At 45.7% G+C, this 17,250-nt stretch overlaps 1 protein-coding gene and 1 long non-coding RNA gene across 3 annotated transcripts in view; one reads left to right on the forward strand and one right to left on the reverse strand.

Moving 5' to 3' along the window:
• LOC125730833 (protein Wnt-7b-like) overlaps positions 1–11,415 on the reverse strand; it is a 50,527-nt gene extending 39,112 nt beyond the window's left edge. The window contains 2 exon segments of the mRNA XM_049005837.1: positions 5,982–6,131; positions 11,319–11,415. The gene's annotated coding sequence lies outside the window, so the exon portion shown is untranslated.
• Positions 11,163–17,250, forward strand: part of LOC125730850 (uncharacterized) — a 56,675-nt gene continuing 50,587 nt past the window's right edge. Inside the window, exons 1-3 of one of the 2 annotated variants that reach the window (XR_007391167.1) lie at positions 11,163–11,402; positions 12,336–12,378; positions 13,457–13,518. This is a non-coding gene — a long non-coding RNA (uncharacterized LOC125730850). Of the gene's footprint in view, positions 11,403–11,599; positions 12,379–13,456; positions 13,519–17,250 lie in introns of those variants that run through there. The other variant, XR_007391149.1, reaches the window with a different exon arrangement.

Genomic DNA, 17,250 nt, shown 5'->3' on the forward strand with positions numbered 1-17,250 from the left:
ATGGGCACAGAAATATGACTCTGTCTGCCGTCAGGCTGACCCAAGTTAAATTCTTCTGTGCTGACAGGAACCCCCACAACATTGTACAACAGTGTTTTTTTTTTTATATCATTGGCGCTAACTTATCCGCAGCTATAACAATGACAGGCAGTCCAGTAGGAGCCAGGGGATTACATCCTTGATCTGCTAGGAGGAGAACCTGTTTATAGCTCAGAGGAACTTGTGTGTTCCTTTGTCAGACCTACAGATTGTAAACGAGTGTTCACACTTTGGGAATGAGTATTTAAAAAATAAATTTTCATGTAAGGCTTCATTCCCCCATGATCCAGACCAGTGGTTAAAAAAGCTGGCTGACTCCAAGATACCACTGCCGGTATTTTGCCGTACAGTTGATTCCCCCTCCTGGCTCTGCAGATTTTAGCACGATGAATTTGGCCCTCCGGGGACCTCAGTGTGAGTCAGTGGGTGGATGTAAATCCTCATGTATGCCATTAGATGGCGACAGAGGAAGTGTAACAGCAGAAATCATACTTCTGTGGGGGGCGTGAAAGGATGCCGACACTAGAGGGGGCTGGTGAGAAAACGGCGCAGTTCCGCGTTTGCTGTTCTCATGCTTCTTTCCTGTCATGTTTCGGTTTTGTGGAAAGAGCAGGAAACGCGTAGAAGACGCTGAGATGTTCCCCCTTCCTACAACTTCACTTTGATTGCTGGGCTAGTGTCGCATCGCAGTGTTCCTGGGTAACTTCCCGATATGGAGGTGGGTGGTGGGGAAGGGGGGGGGTCTGGGCGTTTTCCTGGGCTGGTGAGCATGCAGCTAGTGTTGAGAACTGTCCTAACAGGTCGCAAATATAAATTAGGTTCATGCTTCCTATTTAATACCCCTAATGAACTTTTTGTTCGGCATGTATGTACTGGCTGCGGCCCTGCTGTGGAGATACATTCCCTCAACATACTGAGCGAGGTATTTCTCAAAAGAGGATTATATTCATAAGATTCATAGCATCTTACGAGCTTCAAGGTCATTGCATTCTGCTAAAGTGCCACAAGGGGGCTCTACACCTTTAAAATGACCTGCAGTGAACATGGACGCGCTGCCTTCGAGACCAGTAATGCCGAGAGACTCTTGGCTGTGCTGTGAAGTGTCCTGTCGATGTTCCGCCATATTAATTGTTCCTGCCTTACCAGGAGTGACTATCGCTATTATTGATACCAAGTGCGGAAAACTGCCCCTTTTTTTGCCACGTCAGCCGTCGTTTCGCTGTCCGCTGTGTAACTAAAAAGGCAGAGCTGATTTTAAGTGCTGTTTTTGTAGCTGGTACAGGCAGTTTTGTTCACTTTAGAGCATAAATGTTATTCTGTAAACTATGTATGGATATTTTTCCTTCATGACTTCCCTGAATGTCATATAATGTTCATATAAACATTATATGAAAACAACGTCTTTACTGCTTAGGTCAGATTTCGGAGGTGTGTGTGTCACTGCCTCTTTGGATGGGGTGCGAGCCGAACAGTATGTGAGGTTTGCTGCTGTATTTGACGTGGTACTGGGGAGAAGGGAGTGAATTTGTCGGCCGCATCATGGCGCTTGGGGTCTGAGCCGGGAAACTGAGCCCATCCTGCCATCAGGGAGACTCGAACACATGACCCTCCAGGTACGTGAAGTTTTGGATGGTGGCTGTGTTCTGTGCACACGGGCCAGACCGGGAGACCCGAGGGGCCCCAACGGGTCTGGTGTCATCGCCGTTTGACAGGCCGTCTTTGCTTAATGGCCACCGTACATCTACGTGCCCCCCGGCCCCGACAAAGCCGTGGGCTGGAGCCCCACACATGCTAATTACCAGCAGGGCCAACCTGAAGCCATGATCTTGCACGGCAGTGCACATATACACACCATCGATACCTTAATTAGCATTTCCTGGTGCTCAAGGGTGGCGTATCATTATGGGGGCAGGGATTTTGGGGGGGGGGCTGCCTTTCGTGATTGCATGATCTCCTTGGGGTTCATAAAACACGTCCTCTAATCATTTCCTTAAATGATGAGAACTATGTTGTTTCCGGGGGGGGGGGGGGGGGGGGCGGATTTGCAATCCCCCATTGGTATGTTGATCAAACTTCACAGTCTGCCAAAGAAAGAATGATCAAAAAATATGCAAAGAGTTGAGCAATATTCCTAATTTGTCCCAAACACCCCACTGTGTGATATATCTGGTTTTCTGGTTTGCGTTAAATTACCCAAAGACGGGGGTTCTGGGATACATTCACCTTCTGTCCTTCATCAGTGACTCCGGAACGTTGTGTGACCTCGCTGGTTCCAGAAACTAACCCCGCCCCCTCACTCTCATCTGTCAGGGCGTGAGGCAGTAAAGGGCGAGGGATGACATCGTATCACTTCCTGGTGGAGGGTGGTCAGCTGACAGGAAGTGCCCTCCCCATGGACGGGAGCTCATATGGGCCGCTTCTGACCCACTCGAACATTGCCTGCTTGGATATGTTTCTTGGACTGAGGTGTGGGGGCACTTCAACTGAGGGGCATGTTTTTGTTTTTTAAAACAAATCTCAGTCTGAGGATTAGAGGCAAACAAACAAAATGTGTTTGCCCATACAGCCCCGCAAACACGCACCGTGACACAGTCCCGTTGTCATCTTTAAACCCCGCCCCCCTGTGCGAATGGCCACACCACCTTAATGACCTCGTCATGCCAGCCCCTGACCTTGAGGATTGGGTTTGCTTTCAATCACATGGGATGGGGGTTAAGTTCAGATCTGCTCTGTCCGGGGGTTGGCTGGCTTAAACCCCCCCCCCCCACCACCACCACCACCACTACCCCCCATCCAGATGTATCGTGTTCCCACATGCTGGGAAAGATGAGGTATAGCAGTGTCCCCTGTGGATTCCTGCATTTACACCCAGCCTGGCCATCTATGGATCGCACCCCGTGTGTGGTCCTGGGGGGGAACTGGGCCCCCCGCTGCTTGGTAAGTGATGTGGGTTTTTACTCCCGTGATTCATTTTTACAACAGGGCCCAGTGGCCGGCGTGATTTATGCCTTACTTTTTTATACCAGCCTATTTATACAAGACGAGGTGATTCAGGTTATGGGGATTAGATAGAACTGCCCCCCCCCAGCTCTTTCGACAACCACGCCGGGTACTTCGATTACAATCGACGTGCCATAACGCCCTCGGCTCAGTGGCGCCCCCTTGCTCCCCTGAGCCCCAGCACAGACTGTGGGCAGATGCACCATCAGCTGCCGTCTGTATCCCGGCAGGGGGCCTCTGCGGCCGGGGAGTGTGTGTGTGTGTGTGTGTGTGTGTGTGTGTGTGTGTCCGTGTCCGCGTGCGGGGTCATCTCAGGACGAGGCTCTGGGATCACTGCACAATGCCTGAACTCCCTCTTCCCAGATCCTAGGATCAGGCGGGATCTCAGCAGTGCAGTGCGGTGACGTTACGGGGCAGATCAGGTCAGGAGTCCGTTCGTGGAGGGGCGGGACGACCCCATGACCTCACAACCACAGTGGTGGGTTGGGAGCCACAGGGGGGCTGGGCGGGGGAAACGTGCTGGGGCGGCACCATGGGGGGGAAATTCCCTTCGAGTCGTGTCCTCACTTCACCCCGGGAGACAGATGCCCGGTACGAAATGGATACTGTACAGGAATCCTGCTGTTTATGGATGAGGGCTATTGAGGTTATCTACATCCATTTATATATTTATATCGGCGGGATACAACACCGGGCCGAAGACCGAACACAAAAGCCCAGCAGCACGGGCTAAGTACCTCTAAACGGAAAATGAATGAGGAGATTAGTTACCAAGCTAGGATGGTGTTTTTCACATGTAACAAATATATCAAGAAGATTCATGAGTTCCTTTCCTTTTGTTGTATTGTACGATTTTGTATTTTATTGTAATGTTTTTAATTTGAATTTTATTTTAACAATGAACCGAGAGATTACATACGGAAGGGACCTTTTGGCTAACTGACATGTTTACAGCAGTATTATAGATATCGTCGCTGTCACATAAACCAAACAAAATGTATAAACAGTGATGATCTTATATCAGAGAAGCTGATATAATGAAGCTGGTCGCCCAAACAAACACCTCAAACATGTTTATGAAGCCATATAACCCACGTTGAAGGTTTTGAACCAGTTGATTGTGAACTGGCTGAAGAGGCGTAAATCTGGGTTTGTGAAGCACCGGATAAGCTAGCAGGCTTTCGGTATTCAGATGAAATGTTCCCCACCTCAGACAACCCTGAGATGGTGACTCTCCCTGGAGATTCATCCCCAAGACTGGAGCGAGGGTTCTTCTGTGGGGGGTGGATTGGAAGCCTGCCGCTCAGGAAGGCGGGGCCGGCGATGGCGGGCGAGCCACGTCTGGCCTCGTCGTGTATCCGTGACCCGGCTCTCACGTGCGGATTATTCTAGAAGACGAGCCCTACCGAGGCTGCTGCCAGGGTTTAGACTCCACTAGCATGAGTTAAACTGGGAGGATCTGGTGCTGTGACTTGGAGGAGCCTGAGGACGCTTGTGTGACTGACGTTGTTGCAGGCGAGCATGGGTAATGTGCCCGTACCGAGAACGGGAAGGAGGCCGGTCTGAGGAAGATCGCAGGTTGAAGGTGGACACTGATTTATAGGAGGAAATTAAAAAACGATTCCTTGTCTGTTCTCGTCCAATAGCAATGTGTGTTATTAGCTTGACCAATACAAATATGATACAAAGAAGAATTTAATGCTATAGCATTTATACAGGCAGAGGGATAGTCACCATCTCTGGCAAAACGCAGCGCCTTTTGTCGATGACATCATCCACAGGGAGGTGGGGCCTCATCCATGCGCCGCTCCCCCACCTCCGAAAGAGCCTTGGCCCCCCTGGACGGATGTGCGCCCTGATGCCAGCAGGTCTCGATGGTTTCAGGTGGCACCAATGAGATGGCTCCAGTCGACACGGGCCGGGTCTGGCGTTGGTAGGGTTCACCGCCATCGAACGCCTGATCGCCCTCTTTGAAATGACTCGGTCTTACAAATCAACACCCATTGGGGTAGTGGGGGGGGGGGGGTAGCCAGGCTCGGAGGCGTCATGAAGGTGCCAGGAGGTGTACGAGGGCACTTGGAAGTTTCTGGGGGGGGTGAGATGCTGCTTATGTTGCTGATTTGGGCACTGGTGGGATATCCGAAGGTGACAGCCCCCCTTGTGGTTGCGTAGGACCTACACACAGCGGTTCTTTGGGTTGGGGATTTAGTCACACGCCCAGGATGCAGGTTGGCGGAGTCCGCAGCTTCCCAGGTAGCCTCGATGGAATTTCGAGTGTCCCAGAGTGCGGCTCCAGTCTGTTACCGCTGAGAACTCGCACTTTGGTGGGATTAGGTCTCAGCCGGGCACTGAGGTTTTGATTTGCTTGCCGTGACTTGTCTTTTCCCATCGCTGGACATGCTGCCACACTGAAGGATTCCAGTACCTGCCCAGTCATCCGCCAGGGCAAATCACTGCCTTTACATTTAACTTGCTTGGAAGAACAAACAGGCAGGATAGAGAGCTGGCAGTGTGGAAACCGTAAGAGTACGATCCACGGACCATCACCACTTTTCCTGAAGCGACCCCGAGATGACCTTGTATTACGTTTTGCCATTTGCAGTAAAAATCAGTTCCTTACAGAGATATATGTGTGGATCATTAGAAACATTTAAACAGAAGGAAACATGGAGCTTGAAATGCAATGAAGCTTATTGGCTCAGCGGAATTGCTGCAGGGTCCGTTTGCCGGTATTTTATTGCTCCAGTAAAGTATACAGATTGATAAATGTTGAGGGTCCTTTGGTATAAAATAACAACAGTTGCATGTTCATGATGTTCTTCACCATACCTGTTGCTCTGCTCACACCCTTATCATGAAGAACCCTTACTCCTCAATTTTAACCGTCTCACCCCCCTCGGTGGGGACTTTCCCCCACACCCCCTGGCACCAGTGACCCTCACCTGTGTTCGCATGGATCACTGGTCTGTCGCCTCACTGCTGAGTCACGCCCTGGGCAGACTGCTGAAGTCATGCTTGCTGAGGTCACGTTCCGTTCCTGGGGAGGTGTCGACGTATTCTAGACCCATCAGTTTGAAGGGCTCATTGGCGCCCTGCACACAATGTTTTATTATTAACAAAAGTTCTGGTTCTCAGGCACTGAAAGAACTAACATCAGTCATGGAAAAAAATACATTTTTAATTTAGAAAAAAAGTTGTACATTTCTTTAAATAGGTGGTCCATGGTTAATATTGTTTTAGGTTTACATTTTATTTTTTTATTGATTTGACATTTGCTGTACCTAAGTTAGAGGAAGCACAATAAGAGTGCTTATATCGGGCAATGTAGTGCCAAGGTATATTGAATTTTCCGTATAGTTAAATGTTACTTTTGAAAAACATTGAATTTTAACACATTTCTTACATTTACTTTAATTGTTTTATGCACAGACAAGCAATAATGATTGTTGTACTGTTATTTAAACACACTGCAATACAAGATATTGCTTATTTAGTGTAACAAATTTTTAATAGAATGGCTTCACAAATGATTAAAATTTTTAGTTCTTTTAGAGTGGTGCAGGTTTCTTGGGGGGGTCAGTTACTGGAATGTCGCATGCGAGACCTTTTACTGTAACTGTTTTGAAAATGGGATATGGTGAGAATCACCTGCTGGCCGTTTCTCTTGGGCCGAGCACCTGGGTACTGGGGGTCCCGGGACGGCCCGGTGAGCCAGGCGCCGCAGCCCACATGCTAGCCGTGGGAAAGGTAGGGGCTGGGCCCCCGGTGCCCGGCCGTCGGTCGGGCTGATTGAAGATGACGCAGCGGACAGCACCTCGCTTATGCTGCTGCCGCGACCCAGTGATGGGGCTTCAGTGCACGACATTGAGAGGCTTTGCTGTTTAATTACTGACACAGGACTGACACTGACATGAAGTGGGGGGGGGGGGGTGGATAGGGACTGGGGCATAGGGAGGGCAGAGTGAGTCTGGAGTGGGGGTTAGGGGGGGTTTGGGAAATAGATACAATGAGATTTTGTTTGGGCTCTGGGCCTTGGTGCTTTGCGCTTGTGCCATTGTCACCGTGGCGTTTCTTAAGCCCCCACCAGCCACAGATCCAAACTCACACCCCTTGTGCGTCCATCGGCCCCGGACAGCACAACGGAACCCTTCCGGAGCGGCTCCTCCCGGCGAGATTCCGGAGCTTGGTCATGGGATTTCCCCGAATCCACAAAACTTCCCACAGGTGGGCTAAGACATAATGGGAGAATATTAAACTTGATATTTCATACATATCAGCCACTTTCAGCAGAGTGGTTTTTTTTTTTTTTTGCTCATGGATTGTGATTGGATAGATCAGGAGTGGGTCCTGTGTGCTGATTGGCCGTCCGATGCTCGACGAGTTGCCATCGTCGCATGTTGCCCGGGTGCCGCAGTAGATGCGAGCTGCCGGGTTTGGGAGGTGGGGGGGGATGTCTGTCACAGGCTTTTGAGCGCGGCTTCCCTTCTACTGCCATCTCCTGGAAACCTCAGAATTCCCTCTGAAAGGCCTTCTGGCCGGGGAAGAGAGCTGCCCCCCTTTTTAGAGAATGGCAGCTTTGTCTAAGCAGGCGTTTCCACTGTCTGCGGGGGGGGGGGGCTGTCTAATTACAAATTAGCATGGTCTTGTGTGAAATGGAGGTCCCTCACTGTCTGGAATGGAGATGAGGGGCGGGGGGAGTGAGTCAGGGTGAGAATCTCGCGACACTGACTCGCGGACCTCTCGGTCGGCTTTCTCCCGCCGTCAGGCCAGCCTTTCAATAACCTCCGAATAAATTAAGGGGGGGGGGGGGGAGCGACTCTAAATTCAGAGCGCGCACGGGGCTGCGTTCAGCTTTTTGTGTGCGTGCGCTGTTTTGTCTGGCTTCTTGATTAGCAGGAATAAAGGGCCCGTTGTGTCGGATGCTGGACGTGAGAGCGACGGGTCGCATGTAAAGCCAAGTCTGACGCGGCGACTAACACCGGTGGGCGGATCTAATGGAGACTGTCCTTCTTTTTTTTTCGTTTTTAAGGCCCATCATTCGCCGAGATTGAGATGTTGCCCCGACTATATCGTCTATGGGAAGGGGTGTCTGTGAGGCCTCCGGGGTTGTCACGGCGACGGAATCATTACCTCCAATATCTTTTACTTTTTGAAAAGCTCCTGCTTAACTTCCCCTTCCCCATTCTTCGCGCTTTCAGCGAGAATTCGGCCCCTTGAGTGGAAGAATGAGGGCGCAAATTGAGTTTGACGTTTTTATTTCACCTCCCAGACCCAGAGTGTTTTTTTTCCCCTGCGAAATTTTAGATATTCTCATTAATATCGGCTCTGGAGGAGGCTGGGTTTAGAGGAGCAGGAGATGGGAAAGTCGGCATGATGCAATTGAAGGAAAATATGATCTCAGGTCTACCAGCCTTAATTATTGTGTCTGTTGTACGAATATAGATGTAAGAACGTGCTTGTAAGTCAACTGCAATCTGCAGCTTTGCGACGGCAAGACGTTTTTGCCGCGACAATGTCCGTGACAGGAGCTGGGCTGATCCTCTTATCTTGTGCTGCCTGATACCACGTTGTGACTACGGAGGCCCAGAGAGGACATCAGCAGCAGAGAATGCTGTTGAGTAGGAATAACCGTTGAAGCTATGTGTCCAAACCAGGCTTGGGCTGGTCTGCTGGAATCAGCACTCTGCAGGTTCTTGCGTTCTCCGGAGCTTCTGCCCCAGGCCTGGGTGCCTGACCTTTGCAACCCCAGCTTGTATCCTCTGAAGACCGCGGCAAAGGAGTCAATTTGTGTCAGGGAGTGTGAATAGGTTTGTTGATTTGCACTTAAAAAAAGAGGTTAAGAAGGTGAGATCGCTTTTCAGGCTAAATAATTCTGTTTACATATTATGTTGTTGGCATATCGATTATGTCTTTCCTCTGTTGTGCTTTATTTGGATTTAGTCTTTAAAACTGGCAGCACGTCCATTTTTACGGTGTAACGTAAAGGAGACCCTGATTATCATTTTTTTGGAACATTAGACTGACCCTTGGTTCTTGACCCTAAAGTCTGAGAATAGTCTATGGGATGCTGGAGTCCTTGTGTGTTTTTATGGTGGAGCCGTGGGTGACCTCAGAGCGCTGATCCATGCTTACAGGGTTTTCCAAACCCTGGTCCAGACCTTGCTGGTCCTGGCACAAGATTGCTCAGTGTGCCTGCTCAGACCCGTGACCTGGCTGCACCTTTACGTTTGTTTTTTTGTGGAAGTGGGGGATGTTTATACCCCACTAATGCCCCACCATTACATCACAGTGATGTTATTTAAACACCCTAACTGCACACATTGCTACTTTTATCTGACCTTAATACACTACACTTATTTTGCATATGTGATGCATAAGCACTAAGTTATCACAAGGTGGCTAGCTACCTTTGATATCATGGCCTGCTATTTTAACACTTGTCATTGCACCCTGTGTCCACAAGAGCGGCGCTGAAACAGTAACACAATCAAAACCTCATTGTTGGCCCAAGACCTTTGGCTCTGAGCCTCTTCAGACAATCCTGAGTGCAAAACAAGTTTCTGTGAACACATCAAAACATACAAAGCCAGAAATATATTTAGGTTCATTTAATTATTCCTTCTCAAATTTAATTTTGGGACCACCTGCTCTTTCATAACCAAAAACTAAAGCCATTTAATTTCCGGAACAACTATAAACTGAAGATGTAAGAAGCGGACTGTTCTTTGTAAAGTTTAAAAGATTAAAGTTTAGATGGCATTCACAAACTGAAAGAACAAGTGCATTTCACTCGCCGGAATCCCAAACATACACCGCTGAATTGCAGGTCAAAAAAATTTGATTGCTTACACTGACGTTCTTTCAGGATCAGTTCAGTTTATTAAAAACGACAAAGGGTTTCGTAAATGAGGGTTACGGCTTTTTAAAGGCCCAGCAAGTTCGCTCCCTCTCCCCCTCTCTCTCCCCATGTCGTTCAGAATTTTCTCATTTGTGACTCTGTGATCAATTCCACTGCTCTTTGCGTATGAGCTTGCATTGGATGAAGAAGACCCATGTCTATCCAGCTGTACGCCTATCTGGGTTTTAAATTGGTGCTGTAAATTATTGTAGTAATCCGTTAGGGGCTGACTTTTAATAAATTCAGGGAAGACATTTTTATGCTAGCGAGGACCACATTTAGTACATCAAAAATCTCCTGGGGGACCAGCGTCTCCCTAGAGGGCCTCACATATGGTGTTCAGCACGAAAGAACTGAAATCTCTCTAAATAAGTTAAAAAGGAATAAATTATACATCACATAGTGTAAAACCCACTTAGCAACACAATGGCCTGATTCAATCAAAGCACTATGCTGTTTACCCTGACCAGACAGCAAATAATTTAAGCCATTTACCAGCTATAATTTGAAAAATGTAGTCAAAAGTGTAATATAACACAATAATAGAATACTAACCATTTCATAATGAAATATTAGAATATGGACAGTATTGTATTATTTACCTAATCAAGTCAATGACTCTAGTTCAGATCGATAAAACACATTACAAGTAGGCTAACATCGTAATATGTTAACCACTTCAAACACAAAATTATATGATTACTCTGCAAGATAATGTAAGACAATCAATCGGCTCCCTGCTTTATTGTCTGATTAAAAATAATGTCATGACTTGCTGATTTTTATATATTATATATATATAGTTTAGATAGCATTATAATATATTATATTATAATTTGAGAGAAATGTAATCAACTTCAACACGGATCATACAACGTACAGCACGGGAAATTTTTGGATTTTAGTAATATTGAAGCAAAAAAAATATTTTAGACTTAGAAGTGTTTTTTTTAGGTTTGATACAGCAACTGCAACACGAGGATGAATTTGATCTTAACGCCATTTCTGTCTGGCAAGAAATTAACTGATTCCTAAAAGTATTTTAAATAAGCGATATGAGGTGACTGTGAGCAGGGCAAGTCCAGGCGTGAAATGAGCCGAGGCGCTGCCGGCATTTAGCTGATCAGCGGGAAAAGGATCCCCGGCGGCCCGGCCACGTGGTGCGCAGTGCCGCGACTGTCAAAGCGGGCGGGCAGGTAAGCGACAGGTGCAATTGAGGCGATCGTCGAGCCGCACGTACGCGTGTGGGGACGACTCGACTCTCACCTGCCTTATATATAATTCACATCCATATCCTTAGTGCATTCGGCTATTGGTTTTCATCCACCAGTTATTAGCAGATATTGCATTTTTAAAATTTACATTACATTATTAACCTTACCTACGGTTTGCATGGTAAGCGAATGGAGTTTTTCCCCGACAGACACCACATCGTGGAGTCGATTCCTGCAATCCGCGATCGCAGGTACAGATCAGATCATACGTGAGGCTGCTTTGTGCATCCTGTGTGTTTCTTTGGTGTGAAGTTTTTCTTTAAAAAAAAAAAAAAAAAAGGGAGGGGGAGCGGGGCATGCAATGGCTCCCCTCGTCAACGCACAAAAAGAAAATAAAAAAATAATCAGACGCTGCCATGGCCATCTTCGCAGTCCTCTGCACGACGTCTTTATTTTCTTTCGTTTCTTTTCCCAGATAATTGACAGCGCTGAAAAAAAGTATGAATATGAACTGGGGTTTTATTTTCTTTTTGCGAAACTGCGGCCGTTTATTAAATACAGCGAGATACTGTTCTCGGCTGCAGCACTTAAGCCAATAGTGGAGAAATGTATTGTCTGTAACGCACAAACTCGGTATAAAGTGAAGATTAAATCGTTAAAAGTGGGGTAATAACACGCTGAAGTTGTTCCCCGCTAATGGGGGCATTTGCTGGTGTTTAATTTATAGAAGGGCGCTGGGATCTTGCGCGGAGCCTCTTGTTTGTCTGCGTCGCTGTGAATCACTGTTCACCTTAAATGAACCCGTGTGATCTGGAGCCGAAACCGCACGGAGCGCCTCTGCCGCCTGCAAGTGTCGCCGCTGCGGCCGCTGGCGGGGAGCTTTTGTCGGCAAGAAAAATACATAATAAACGCCTTTTCAAGGGGAAATGTATTCGCCTGCCGATGACGGCGCGGACCGGGAGAGCGGCTAAGCTGCCGATTCTCCCCGCCGTTCCGGGCTTTTTCCTGGCGGACAGAATGAACCGGGGCCGGTATGGGGGGGGGTTCTTGTGAAGAAATTACATTTCTGCCTTGTTTAGAGGTCAGGGTGTATATCGCCGTTAACTTTCAGCTGAGAAAAGCCTGATAATTTGGATCTAAAACTGTGGTGATTTTTCCCCACTCCTCGTGTTTCCCCTCCGAAGAGGAAAGGTGGTTGCGAGATGTTGCTGCTGCAGCTTAAATAACGTAAGTTTTTGCTTTTAAATCCACGACATATTTATAGGATCAGACATTTGTGATACTATTATTTTATTTTAGATTATTTTATTTGTACAGTAATGTAATTCGTCATTGTGGTAACTTGTGTTTGCTTGCTGATATTTGCTTTTTCCTTTTCAACAGATTGCACCATGTTCTGAAACTGTATAAATGAAGCCTACTTTCCTCTAAATTTTGAAACGTAAATCTGGAGGATATCGTTCATGCACAGTTTCCGTATGCCACGTTTATATTGGATTTATTTGTACACAGTGCTCATATGACCATAATTATTTGTAAAGTTTGAAGTTAAAGCGAGTAACGCAATAATAATTCAAATTATTAGTCGGCTCACTGTTTAACCGAAAATCCAAATTTGAATGCTTATTTTTTTTAAGTATTAATATTACAAATTTATTAAATTTAACTCTACAAATTGAGTTATATTTTGCTCCAAACAAAGATTGCCACATTCTAAATTTTGGACCCTTTTATTCTGGTTTAAAATAATGTCAAATTGTGGTGGTGTGTTATAGTGTTGCATGACCTTAATGTATTAAAATTCTTTTTGGAGCATTTATCAAAAATAAAAATTTACCCAAAGTCTAATCTGTATAAACCAGCTTTCTCTGAAACTAAAAAGTCAGTTTTTGCGTATGTTGCATTGTTTAAGAAATTTAAGAAACACGTAAATCACTACTAAGTATTATAATAATAGGAATTTTAGCTTTTCAAACTTAAAGTAATACTTAATTCATAAAGCTACACATTATGAATTATTTTTCTCCTGTTTTTGAAGTTTCTGAAAACATTTCACATAAATATAATGTGTTATTTGTCTATTTGCTGTTCTGTTTACTTTTAATTTAAATTGATTGGTATTTATGCAGTGTTAGAATATATTTAATAAGATATATTTTTGCATCATCTATTTACTTCTTCTAATTACTAATTTTCATTTATGCACATATGTTGTATATCTATAGGTTTTGTTTCAGTATGACCAATAATTGACGATGAACTTAAATATTTTTGCTTAAATGTTTTATTTTCTTGTGTATTTCAGAAATCTAAAGTGACACAGAATTGTGGACTTTCACCGTCAGTTTGGGGTTAGCTTCAGAAAAGGTAGGTACGCTGTACCAAAAGGCTTTCTGTCTGTTTGAGAAATGTGGCATTGCATTCACACACGAGCGAAAACGTAGAGGGAAGTGAGAGATATACGGCAATTTAGCGAAATAAAATTTAATAATTTCAGCTCAACGTTAATAAACCTGCTTTCGAAGCTTTTGAGGCAGCTTCCAAAGTTTTAAGAGCCGTATGTCGAACAACAATAATATTTAAATGCATATTTTATTTTTTCCTCCGTATATATTTGTATTTTGTTATTTTAATGTAATTTTTAAATACCTCATGTTAGAATGATTTTTGCGTTGTCAAATTTAGTGCTATAAAGAAGAAGTAGAAGTTTTTTGTATGTAACATGCAGCATTAAATATACGCTGATTCCCTTTAATTTGTAGGTGAGTGCAGGTATATATTTTGTTCATCTCGGATTGTGGGGGGGGTAAATAATTCATGGACTTTTGAGAGGAATTGTAAATGCAGCGGGGTGCAGATTAGAGGCTGACGCTGTTTTGTACCTGTGAGGGTGTTCGTCCTCCTCTCTCCTTTATTGTATGTCAGCTCTTGGCCCTCCTTTGCTGCTCAACTCTGCTAATTGCAGAATAATTAGGTTTGTATTCAGCCTCCTCTGTGGGCCGTATATCGCTGTTGAGAGGCTTTGCAGTCAGAGAGCTGGAACACTGTATTTTGGGGACATATTCTTGATTAAATGGACCCCCCCAGTCTGTGATTTATTGCTCTTATGCTACAGGAGATTTTTTTTTTTGCTATCAATACATCCAAAATGCCCTCAGATTTAGTCAATATACCACTGTTGCGATACAATTTCTAACAGAATGCATGGTGTCTCTGAAGAAAGTCATAATATTCACCTAGCAATTATCCGTTTGGTATTTAAATGTGATCCTATTCTTAACATTTTGTCACATTTATGTTGACAGTAAGCACTGTGAATTCCACGATGAGTTTTATTTATTTATTTATTTATTTATTTTGTTTTTGTAAATTACCTCCTGCTGGTGGTGAATTTTGAACTGGTGATAAGTGGGCATGCAAATTACTTTTCTTTTTTTTTAAAAAAAAAAAAAAAAAAAAAAAACAAATTAGGCTAATTGGGTTGGAGTTTAGGGGACGATAAACTCCTGAGGTTCAGATTTTCGATAGTTCTGGAATGGAGCCCCACCTTGTTTTTGACAAGACGGTGAAAAGCACTGAAAAGCACTACTGCCGCAGCTACAGACGAGGTAAAATGTAATGTTAGTGACTTATTTAAGATATGGAAGAATTAGCTGCCTGAGATCTTCTGTTTTGTTAATTAAAATTTAATTGATATATTTTTAAATTGATGAATCGCTGAACAGGTGTACGCCACATGTATTTTACAGGTTCCCTTTGGCACTGAGCTTATTTTGATCTGAGCATGTAGCTGAAACGTAAACGTTAATTCGCTGTTAACCGCTGCACTTCTGCAGCTCAGGGCTGCAGCGTCGCATGTAAGCGTTTTCTAATGGTCGGGTGTTGCGAACGAAGGCCTGGCCAGCAGGCAAAGGCTGCGTTTTTCGCCAGGGTTGATCCGGTACGCCTGGCTGGCAGCGTGTGGCGAGTGTGTGTGTTAGAAATGCTGTCTGATGGCAGCCCGTGAGTCTGCAGAAAGGCGTCCATCGCTGCGTCACCCAGACGACTGTCGGAGCACTGCCCTGTCTGGTGCCACCCAAAGCTCTACACAGGGCACAGCCGTCGTCAAACCCATGGAGGCGTCGCGGCTCACGGTTAGGCACGGAAAGCCGATACGGCACGCAAAGCCACATGTGACGTTTCGCTGTTAGCTGCACCTGATCCTCACATCCCTCCTTAGAACAGCTGATCGGCAAATATGCGAGACCAGCAAAATCTCCCACAATGCATCAGTTAGCCTCTTACTCTTGGCCCGGTTTCTAAAACCGGACAGCAGGTGAGGCTTCAGTTCCAGCCAGGTAGACGCATGTTCCCGGCGACAGGGCGAACCCTGCCGTTCAACCCAACCTGCTTCCGGGTCGGGCTCTTCCAGGAGGATTTGGGTGCAGGTTGGCACCAGGTGCGAACTGTAATATCCACAAGCTGGTTTTGTTTAGGGCGTTTCAGGGAAAATGAGTATTGCATGCCGTTAATACTGGTTATCAGGGAGAAGTTAGTGCTTGTCTGATTTAATTTTTTTCAGTTATGGTTTGAACAAGGTAATAAGGTAACACTATATTTATAAGCCTGAATTTTTTTTGGTTGTTTAATGCATTAATTCAAAAAAAGATTATTCAGCAATGTGATCCTGAGTACCATTTTGATCCCCGGTATTATAAATCGTGCCTCATTGTTAGACGATTTGAGACAGTAATACTTTTTACGTTTAATATTTCAGTGTACGGCAGAAAACAGATGCTAAAAATAAGCAAGATTATTTTTATTTGAACCTGCGGCCGATTCAGCTTTTAAGAGGCGCAGCTTTCTGAAACGTTGCATTTTTTTCTCCCTCCCCTTTAATAAGTCTTCAGTTTTTGCTGCTGAATCGCAGGTGTCAGCGCGAGGTGGATCACTGTACAATGGTCTCTTTCTTAAAAAACCACTGGCATCCTACTCTCCTCTGCTGGAAATTTTGCTCTGTGGGCTGAGGCACAGAAAGAAGAAGGGGGGGAAAGGGACATGGCTGCCCCCCCCAGCCATTAGCGAGGCAGTCCCAGCTGTGGTGGAGAGAGACTGGCTGCTGCAGGCCAGTGTTGTGTAGCACAGATGCCATGGAACAAGCTGGTCACGTGATTTTTTTATTTTTTTGGGGGGTGGGTGGGTTGCAGAAACTGTAAATGGCCGCCCGTCATTGCTCTACACGTATAGTGACTGCCCAGCACAGCCGCATGGGCGCCCCAGGGCCTGCGAGGGATGCTCCACGTCGTCGACGCCCCCTTGGTGTTTATGTTGTATTGCCCCCCCCCCCCCCCCCCCCAAAGTCCGCCTTACAGGATCTGACAGAAGAGCGTGTGCAGTTCATTTCAGGACAGAGAAATGCTTTTCTTTCCAGTGTGAATCATTTTGGAAAAATGAGCCCCTGCACTGAATTGCCCCTGCATTTTGGCATGATTCTCCATAGTTCTTTATTGTCTATTTTGGCTGAACTCGCAGCTCGTCGCTTTCTGCCAAGAAAACTTCAGGTCCTTTAAAGATACAGCGAGCAAAGCCAGTTCCTGAGTCAACCACGTCCTGTTAGCAAATAAAATAAATCTCCGTAGAGTTTCTGCAATTCCTTCCTGTCCAATTCAGAATTCCAAAGGGCAGCAAGTTGTTTTTCTGCATTTGTTGAGGTATATGATTTTTTATAAAGCTTCAAAGTTTTTATGCATCTTTCAGGTGTTTGTGTGTCACTAGTATGACTGCAGCTTCCACGTCGCAAAGCGTTGTGTGTGTGTGTGTGTGTGTGTGTGTGTGTGTTTCTTTTCTCTCTCATTTGATAAGTAAACAGGTATTCCACAAGGCCTATGGACCCAGTCTCGTCACATGCCCAGAGTCCCTGGGGGTGTATGCTCAGGTCCACAATAGTTAAGTTGTTTTGCAAACAACCCTCCTCAGATCTTGGTGTCTCTGGCGGGGTGGGGGGCGGTGGGGGTTTTAATACCCCTGTCTGTCCCAGCCGTGGCGTGCATTGCTGTTATTTTTCTTACAGAGTTTTAGATGATGAGGTCGCGTGAGCTTCTCTCAACATGGCGGGGCGTG

Source organism: Brienomyrus brachyistius, chromosome 1 (genome assembly GCF_023856365.1).
Source record: "Brienomyrus brachyistius isolate T26 chromosome 1, BBRACH_0.4, whole genome shotgun sequence".
Lineage (NCBI taxonomy): Eukaryota > Metazoa > Chordata > Actinopteri > Osteoglossiformes > Mormyridae > Brienomyrus > Brienomyrus brachyistius.